The following is a 10494-nucleotide window of genomic DNA, read 5'->3' on the forward strand; positions in this document are numbered from 1 at the left end:
ACTGATAGGGATTAGTCTCCAAAATTTGTAAACAGCTTATGATACTTAACAGCTTCAAAATAGCCCACTGCAAAAATGAGCAGAAGACCTGAATAGACATTTCTCCAAAAAGGCCATACAGATGGCCAACAGGCATATGAAAAGATGTTCAGCATAGCTAGTTATTCAGTTCAGTTCAGTCACTCAGTCGTGTCCGACTCTGCGATCCCATGAATCGCAGCACACCAGGCCTCCCTGTTCATCACCATCTCCCGGAGTTCACTCAGACTCACGTCCATTGAGTCCGTGATGCCATCCAGCCATCTCATCCTCTGTCGTCCCCTTCTCCTCCTGCCCCCAATCCCTCCCAGCATCAGAGTCTTTTCCAATGTGTCAACTCTTTGCATGAGGTGGCCAAAGTACTGGAGTTTCAGCTTTAGCATCATTCCTTCCAAAGAAATCCCAGGGCTGATCTCCTTCAGAATGGACTGGTTGGATCTCCTTGCAGTCCAAGGGACTCTCATGAGTCTTCTCCAACACCACAGTTCAAAAGCATCAATACTTCGGTGCTCAGCCTTCTTCACAGTCCAACTCTCACATCCATACATGACCACAGGAAAAACCATAGCCTTGACTAGATAGACCTTAGTCGGCAAAGTAATGTTTCTGCTTTTGAATATGCTATCTAGGTTGGTCATAATTTTTCTTCCAAGGAGTAAGCGTCTTTTAATTTCATGGCTGCAGTCACCATCTGCAGTGATTCTGGAGCCCCCCAAAATAAAGTCTGACACTGTTTCCACTGTTTCCCCATCAGAAATGCAAATCAAAACTACAATGAGATAATATTCCACACTGGTCAGAATGGGTATCTTCCGAAAATCCATAAGCAACAAATGCCAGAAAAGGTGTGGAGAGAAGGGAACTCTCTTCCACTGTTGTGTGCTCAGTCGCTTCAGTCACCTCTGACTCTTTATGACTTATGGACAGCAGCCCACCAGGCTTCTCTCTCCATTGGATTCTCCATGCAAGAATACTGGAGTGGGTTGCCATGCCCTCCTCCAGGGGATCTTCTTGACCCAGGGATCAAACCTGCGTCTCCGGCATTGCAGGTGGATTCTTTACTTCTGAGCCACTGGGAAAGCCCCTTACACTGTTGGTGGTAATGTAAATTGGTACAGCCACAATGGAGAACAGTATGGAGATTCCTTAAAAAACTAAAAGTAGAGCTACCATATGACCCTGCAATCTCACTCCTGGGTGTATATCTGGAGGAAAACATCTGAAAGGTCACATGCTCCCTGTGTTCACTGCAGCACTGTTTACAATAGCCAAGACATAAAAGCAACCCAGATGTCCATTGAGAGAGGAATGGATAAAGAAGACATGGTACATATATACAATGGAATATTACTCAGCCATTTAAAAGAATGAAATAATGCCATGGATGGACCTAGAGGGTGTCATATTGAATGAAGTCAGTCAGACACAGAAGGAGAAATACTGTATGATATCCCTTATTTAGTAGAATCTAAAAAGAAATTATACACATGAATTTCCTTACAGAACAGAGACTCACAGACTTAGAAAATGAACTTACGGTTGTTGAGGGGAAGGGGTAGTTAGGGAGTTTGGGAAGGTCATGTACACACTGCTATATTCAAAATGGATAACCAGCTAGGACACATTGTGTAGCACATGGAACTCTACTTAATATTGTGCCAGTCTGGATGGGAGTGGGGTTGGAGGAGAATGGATACATGTATATGTATGGCTGAGTCCCTTCACTGTTCACCTGAAATAACCACAACATGGTTATTGGCTATACTTCAATACAAAATAAAAAATTTAAAGTTTGGAAAAAATCATTAGCAAAAAAACATAAAGTGAGAAATGCACATTAAAATGATGTATAACATAACCACATTTATTTAAGAATGTATTCCAGTATCTAATAGCAAATTTCAGAAATGGAAAACCACAATTACATTTGCTCCAAGTTACTTTTACTAATACATGCTCCATGAAATAAAAAGCTTGTCCCTGAGAAAGAAAAAAAACACCGAGGATTTTAGTTTGAGGAAAACAAATCCATAAGATGATTAAATGTCAGATTTCAGTGGCCCCAGAGGCCAACTTCATGAGAAGACATGGAGAAATCCAAACTTACTACCATAACGTGGTTAATAGTGTCATCTTCTGTCAGATTGTATACAGAGCTGCCAATCCATATTTTCTGTTCATCGAGTAATGGATAATAGCTAAAATTTAAAGCAATTTAAAGTATTCAAGGTCCTATCCTTAATACCTGTCTATCACATGTTAACCTACTTAGTCCTCACAATACACTTATTTGGTAAATATTATTATCATTCCTCTTTTTTACAGATGAGGAAACAGAGTCACATAGATAATAAACAACTTGTCTGACATCATGCAACCTATGTCAGAACCAGGTTTTTCACTTGGGTTGTCTGACTCCAGAGGCTTGTAATACTGTCCCACCAATATGTTTATTTTAGAAAATTTAGAAAATAGAAAAAAAAATTTACAGAGAAAAATAGTCATCTCCTCAAGATAACTACTGTTAAGATTTTGTGTGTACTTTTCAGTGAAAATGTGGTGGTGGTGGTTTACTTGTGAAAGGTTGTTGCTAAACCAGAAAAGACGCCAAGATTCTTGGCCTCCGGAAGAGAAGAATTCAATCTGGGGCCAGAGACGAGGCTTGATCCCTCAGAGCTTTTGTGTAATAAAGTTTTATTAAAGTATAAAAGAGATAGAGAAAGCTTCTGACATAAATATCAGAAAGGGGCAGAAAGAGTACCCCACTGCTAGTCTTTAGCTGGATGTTATATAGCTACTAGCAGTCTGCTCATTAAAGAATGGAGTCTCAAAACTCAGAGAATGGCACCAGGCCCCTCACCCATAACATGCATTTTGAGATAACATTGGCACCAGGAAGTCATCCCAGGCCATAAAGAAAGGCAGATTACCATACAAATAAATAGTTTCATTAACATAGATTAGGAAAACAATGTATGAGTATAACATACTGGTTTGTCAAGTTAGTTCTGAGCCTAAATCTGAGCCTTTAGGCAGAACCGATTTGAAGATAGAGTCTAGGGCAAATGCATAGTATGTTAACATAGCCAAACATGTCCATAAGAAAAATGCATTGGTTACTCAAGGTTTGAGAAAAGTTAAGTTCAGGTGGAACCAGGTGTCTTTATGGTAAAACAGAATTTTAAGAAAAACCTTTTTTAAAGTTTGTATAGAGAAGGGAAAAAATATAACACTAGTTTGTTTCCTCCTGCTGCTTAAGAGAGACAAAAAATGTCTGACACTTGCAGCCTGTTTCCTCCATTTGGAGACCCCTGGCCTTCCTGCCTATTACTCGCTCACTTGCTAAGTCATGTCAGACTCTTGCAACCCCATGGACTATATAGCCCGCCAGGCTCCTCTGTCCATGGGATTCTCCAGGCAAGAATACTGGAGTCGGTTGTCATCTCCTCCTCCAGGGTATCTTCCCAAACCAAGAATCAAACCCGGGTCTCCTGCATTGCAGGCAGGTTCTTTAGCAACTGAGCAACAAGGGAATCCCATATAAAAATGTATTTTTCCCCTATACTAGGATTGGAATATACATTCTATTTTGTAATTTTTATGGTTTTGAGTATTATTCTAAAACATGGTTTAAAAAATCTTTACACAAAAAAAGAAAAAATCTCTACATAGTATTTCACACCACTAAAGTTACCATCTCCTATTTAACCATTCTCATTTAGACTATTTCCAGTTTTTCACTACTGTAAATACTGTTACAGTGAACATCCTTATCCGTAAGTGTTCATGACCATCTAAATTATTTCCTAATAAGTAACTTGCTAAAAAGTGGAATTGCTGAACCAAAAATGTGCCTTTTCAAAGCTGTTGGTACAGGTTGTCAAATTGCACGTGTATTCAGTTGCCCAGTCACATCACTATAGCCCGCCAGGCTCCTCTGTCTACGGGATTTTCCAGGCAAGAATACTGGAGTGGGTTGCCATTTCCTTTCCAAGGGATCTTCCCAACCCAGGGATAGAATTGGTGTCTCCTGCATTGGCAGGCAGATTCTTTACCATTGAGCCACCTAGGAAGCCCAGTTGTCAAACTGCCCTCTGGAAAAGTTGCAGCAGTTTGCATTCACACCAGCAATAGATAGATGTGAGTGCCCATTTTCAATAAATGCATATTGATACTTTTTTGTCAATTTGATATATAATGTATTTTTGATAACATGCATATCTTTAATCTTAATCATAACATCTTTTACTAAATGTTATTGGTTGTTTGGATTTCTTCTTTTCTAATTTGTTTCTTAATGTCTGTTATCACTTTTCTAATAGGCTGTTTTTTTTTCTTACTGATTAGTAAGAGCTTTTAGTATAATTAGACTTTGTATGCTATAAATGTTTTTCCCCCATTTGTTGCTTGCCTTTTCATTACAGTTTTTTTAAACTTTAAATTTATCTGAAAATTGTTCTTAGGCTCTGCTTTGCAAACCTGTGGGAGTCTGAATCCATGCCAAGCACTACCTGAGGCTAAATAACCATGTTTTATATTTTGTACCATTGTCACAGAATGTCAATGATAGGATTAAATTTAAAAATTGAGTCACCTTACAAATGAAGAACATACTGTACGGCACAGGGAACTACTTAATGCACTGTGGTGACCTGAATGGAAAGGAAGTCCAAAAGGGATTCACTTTGCTGTATGGTAGAGACTAACACAATATTGTAAAGCAACTATATTCAATAAAAATTAATTTAAAAAATAAAAGAATAGGGAAAAAAATTTTAAAAAGCACAAATTTTTGGCTTGTTGAAATAAAAATTATTGAACCATCTAAAAGTGTTACTAATTCATGGTAATATTTTTCTTTTTTTTATTTCTTTTTTCTTTAAAATTTTTTTATGTTGGTTTGATTTCTGTCATACATCGACATGAATTAACTGTAGGTATACATATGTCCCCTCTTTCTTGAATCTCCATCCCACCTCCCGCCCATTCCTACCCCTCTAGGTTATTACAGAGTCCCAGTTTGAGTTCCCTGGGCCAAACAGCAAATTTCCATTGGCAGTCTACTTACATTTGTTACTCTATATGTATCCATGCTACTCTCTCCATTTGTCTCACCCTTTATTTATTTTTAATTGGAGAATAATCGCTTTATATTATTGTGTTGGTTTCTGCTGTACATTTACATGAATCAGCCATAGGTATACATATGTCTCCTCCCTCTTGAACTTCCCTCCCATCTTCTACCCCATCCCACTCCTCTAGGTTGTCACAGAGCTCCAGGTTGAATTCTTGCGTCATACAGCAAATTCCCATTGACTGTCTACAAGCAGTTCATGATATTTTGTCCATGGTATTTTATTCAGTCTGTGGATGCTGTGTGTAAATAACTCTCATATAGCAGTAACTGCTGCTTTCATCTCAGTTCATTCAATTCAGTCATTCAGTCATGTCTGACTCTCTTCAGCCCCATAGACTGCAGCACACCAGGCTTCCCTGTCCATCACCAACTCCCAGAGCTTGTTCAAACTCATGTCCATCCAGTCAGTGATGCCATCCAACTGTCTCATCCTCTTCTGTCCCCTTCTCCTGCTGTCAATCTGTTCCAGCATCAGGGTCTTTTCTAAAGGGTCAGTTCTTCACATCAGGTGGCCAAAGTATTGTAGCTTCAACTTCAGCATCAGTCCTTCCAAAGAGTATTCAGGACTGATTTCCTTTAGGATTGACTGGTTTTATCTCCTTTCAATCCAAGGGACTCTCAAGAGTCTTTTCTAGCACCACAGTTCAAAAGCATCAATTCTTCAGCACTTGGCTTTCTTTATGGTGCAAGCCTCACATCCTTACATGACTACTGGAAAAACCATAGCTTTGACTATACAGAGTTTTCTCAACAAAGTAATGTCTCTGCTTTTTAATATGCTGTCTAGGTTTGTCATAGCTTTTCTTCCAGGGAGCAAGCATCTTTTAATTTCATGGCTGTAGTCACCATCTGCAGTGATTTTGGAGCCCAAGAAAGTAAAGTCTGTCACTATTTCCATTGTTTTTCCATCTGTTTGCCATGAAGCTTTCATCTGGGACAGCCTTATAAATATAGGTCAAGTCTGGATACAGTAGAGGCTACACATTATTAAGGAGTCTTCAGAAGTTTTCTACTTATCTACCTTGGCAGAGCAGGGGAAGAAGGGAGAAAAGGACCAATGAGTACCTCTGAAAGCCATGGTGACTGTCCCATTCTCCTTAGCTTCATCTAGCTTTCCTAGTCTTGGCTGTCCCAGGCAGAGTTTAGAGAGGGAGTTCCCCCAAATTCTGTGGGCAAGTATGAGACCTGAGTTCAGGAATGGAAAACTTGAAATTTCCTGATGGAAAAAAAATTTCTCCACAGAAGAGGACAGAATGGAAGAGGAGACCCAGATTTGGAGAGGTTGGTGATGCCCTCTGGGTTACACAGGTTAGGCTAGAGAGATGCATGTTACCCATTCAGGTGACTGTCTGGTAGAAAGCTGGACATGAAGATTTGGTTAGAAGAGAGCTGACCCTGATACTTAGATTTGGAAACCATCTGTGTGCATGGTCATTGAAAACTCAGGGAATGTGAGAGTACACAGGTGTATATAGCAAAATTAGAGCCAAAAAAGAACTCCAGTGTTAGGGGATGGTCACCGGAAGAATAGCCAGCAAAAGTAGTTTTGCAAAACAAAAAAAAAGTGGTTTTGCAGCAAAAGTGTTGAAATCAGAGCAATACAAAGCCTCAGTGATAAGCACTGTGGTGAAATGATAAGAATATGTGCATTAAAGTCAGATCTGCTGGCCATGTATCGTGGGACAAGTTTTGTAACCTCTCTGGGTCTGTTTTCCCAGCCCAACATGAAGACAGTACCTGTGTTAAGGACTGTGTGAGGGCTGAATGAGAATGTAGGAAAGTCCCTGGTTCTATTAAGCAGTGAGTGGGTGCTTTGTAGGAGCTAAGGAAGAATATGATCCCCTAAGAGCATTCTCAGTGCTTAAACCTGAGATGATTATTTGCTTTGCCGAGAAGTTGTGAGATTAGTAACACTGTAAGCAAACCATCTCCTAATTGTGCCAGTTAATGCCCAATCTTGGGACATAAGAATTTGAAGATCAGAGCTTTTTTTAGTTACAGTTCAGTTCAGCTTTTTCAGTTACAGTTTTGATGTTGGCCTGCCCTTGAGCCAAAATTATAGTCGGCCCTTGATATCCACAGGTTCCACATTCTCAGATTCAACCAACCACAGACCGAAAATACTGGGATAAAAATCCAAAAAGTTCAATAAAGGCCAAACTTGAATTTGCCACATGCTAGAAACTGTTTACATAGCATTTACATTGTGTTAGGTATTATATGTAATCTGGAGATGAGTTAATGTATGTGGGGGTATGTCCATATAAGTTATACGCAGACACCACACCATTTTATATAAGGGACTTAAGCTTGTGTTGATTTTGGTATCTGTGTTGGGGGCAGGGAGGGACCCCCAGGCATACTAGGGACAACTGTATATTATTGCCTCGAAACATGGTCTTCAAGTCCTTTCCTTCTTGAGGAATTTCTCTGTTGGAAAAAACACTGGGGATTGCAGAACATCCTTTTCCCCTAGAGTAGTAAATTCAAATGTTAAGGTACTCATATTTTATGTATGTTCACTTGTATTTAGAATAAAACTTTAAGACTAGTTTTTAAGCAAACAATAAAGGTAATATGTGAAAATTACATATGGGTATAAAGAATTTCAAAGTATACAGATAGATGTAAACTGTAAAGTAATTCTTACCCCTTATCCGATTCCTTTCCCAAGGGCTTGTTGTTATTGTTCAGTCGCTAAGTCATGTCCTACTCTTTGCGATCCCATGAACTGCATCACAGTTCTCTGTTCATCACTATCTCCCTGAGTTTGCTCAAACTCATGTCCATTGAGTCAGTGATGCTATCCAACCATGTCATTCTCTGTTGCCCCCTTCTCCCAAGAGGTAACCACTGTTTATAATTTCTTGTTTATCATTCTCATTAACATAAATACTTATATAGGTATATTCTCCACCCCCACACACAAATGGACTTGTACTCTACATAATGTACTGTTTTCATTGCCTTTTAAATGAACAATATCTCGAGGATTTTTTTCATCGCCATAGGTAGCTCTTCCTTGTTCTTTTTAACAGATGCACAGATATCCTTTATACTGTGTGACAGTTTACATAACAGCCTCCAGTTGATGGATGTTTAAGTTATTTCCAACTTGCAGTATTTCAAATACTACAATGAATATTTTCACATATGAATGAGTTTTTACACATTTATACAGTATAGTTATAGGATAGATTCCTGTTGGATGAAGGAGTAAGTGTACTTGAAAATTTAATACTATTAAATAGCACTCCAGAGAGGACACTTCCTCCAACTAGGGTATCCAGTCCTCCAAACCCATCCCAACACCATATTGAACTTAAAAGTCTCTGACAGAATAGTAGGTAAAATAGCATCTTGCTTTACTTTCTTTTTAATTAAAGTATAGTTGATTTATAATATTAGTTTCAGGTATACAACATAGTGATTCAGAATTTTTATAGGTTATACTCCATTTAAAGTTATTACAAAATAATGGCTATATTTCCCTGTGTTGTAGAATATATCCTTATTGCTTATTTATTTTATACATAGTAGTTTGTATCTCTTAATCCGTCACTCCTGTCTTGTCCCTCTACCCTCTCCCAACTGGTAACCAATGGTTTGTTCTCTGTATCTGTGAATACGTTTCTGTTTTGTTATATTCATTCCTTAAAATATCTTGCTTTAATTTGTTCTTTAATTGCAAGACTAAACATTTAAATCATATATTAGCTATCTTTATTTGTATTTCTGTTCGAGTAATTTGCTTCTTTTTCTCTTTTAAAAACAATTGATTTAAGAATCCTGTTGATCTTGTTGATTTGTAATGTCTTAATATGAAGGAAATTAACCCATTATCTATCATCCTTGGCAAATATTTTTACAAATTTTTGTACTTTCAGTTTGTTTATAGTCCTTTTCCCTGCAGGAGTTATAAAATTTTATTTATTTATGTATTTATATGTGTATTATCAGTCTTTTCCTTTATAGCTTCTTCTGCACACTGAGACTTTTTTGAAAAACTCAACAGTATCTTTTCCAGGAGCTTTACTTTTATGTTAAGGTGTTTGATCTACTGAAATTGGGAGGGCTGTCCTTGGTGATAATGGTTGCTACTAAGCAGCCCTCCTCAACCCACATTCACCAGCCTCAGCACTCAGCATACTTCCTGGAGGATCTGCTCCTGGTTCTTCACCGAGCAGATCACCAGGGTGCAGACCACCACATCCATGGAGCCTGTGGCCACCTGGTACATGTTCTCCCCGGCAGCCATTAGAAGGGCTCAAACTGCCGGTGTCGGCCTGGGCAATGCACTTGATCAAGAACTTCTCAGAGTTGGGGTTGGGATCAACACAGGTCACCTGGCATCCAGGGGAGGTAGAACTTGAAGTTGGCCCCTGTGCCACAGCTCAGCTCCAGCAGGGAGAGCTTCCTGGAGGGGCCCGTGAACTCCCACAGGTTGTTGAAGAGCTCCTGCTTCTTGCTCACCATCTGTTCATTGTACATCACAGTGAACCTCGCCAGGAAGTAGGGGAACCCCTGTTTGCCTATCCAGTTCAACAAGCCCAGAAAGTCCAGCAGGTACATGGGAAATGCCAGGATGCAGACGGCCAGCCGGAGAATAAAATGGTTAGTGCCATCACTCAGAAGAGAACAGATCAACAGTTAGAGATCCGACTCCTTTAATTGGGGGAAGCAGTTATCTGGCCACACTTCAGAGCCAATCAGCTGCAGAGTAAAGAACTGGCTGTGCTGGAAATACACAGCTGAAGTCTAATCTCGGGCAAGAGACCTATTTCATCCAATTAATAGATGTTTGGCAGAAGTTGCCTCATGGCTTACTTTTCATGAAGTGAAATGAGAAAGTTCCCAGCTTTTCCTTAGAAGGAAAGCTGATTACAACCCCCTATTCCTGCTTAGAGACTACTACTGCAGTTTTAAATGCGGAGTGTGTATACTCACAGCTTACCTGTGAGTGACCTCTCCTAAGAAAACGATCTGTGGGTGGAGCCTGGCTAAAACCCACACCAGTAAGCCCATGCCAAGGCCCAGTTATTACTACATGCCCCTGCCTACTTCCTTTCCATCTTGCCCACTTCTGCCTCGTGGTTTGTTTTTTTTTTTTAAGTGAAAGCACTTGCCCATCTGGTCACAGTTGGTAAGACCTTTCCCTTATGCATTCTCAGCAGAGGCACTCAGGTGTTCATAACTCCACAATGGGATTATTTTTAAATCACTGTTTTTGGCCGCCCTCCTTTTAAAGGGCAAGTTTCACCTTCAAACTGTGCCACACAGCTTCAGTTCAGGGGCTCCCCAGGTGGTGCTAGTGGTAA

General features: G+C 39.6%; 1 pseudogene; it reads right to left on the minus strand.

The window, feature by feature from the left end:
- Positions 1–1760: 1760 nt before the first annotated feature.
- LOC128048097 (putative methyltransferase-like protein 7A) lies at positions 1761–10201 on the minus strand (annotated as a pseudogene).
- Positions 10202–10494: the final 293 nt, after the last annotated feature.

Source organism: Budorcas taxicolor, chromosome 5, assembly GCF_023091745.1.
Source record: "Budorcas taxicolor isolate Tak-1 chromosome 5, Takin1.1, whole genome shotgun sequence".
Lineage (NCBI taxonomy): Eukaryota > Metazoa > Chordata > Mammalia > Artiodactyla > Bovidae > Budorcas > Budorcas taxicolor.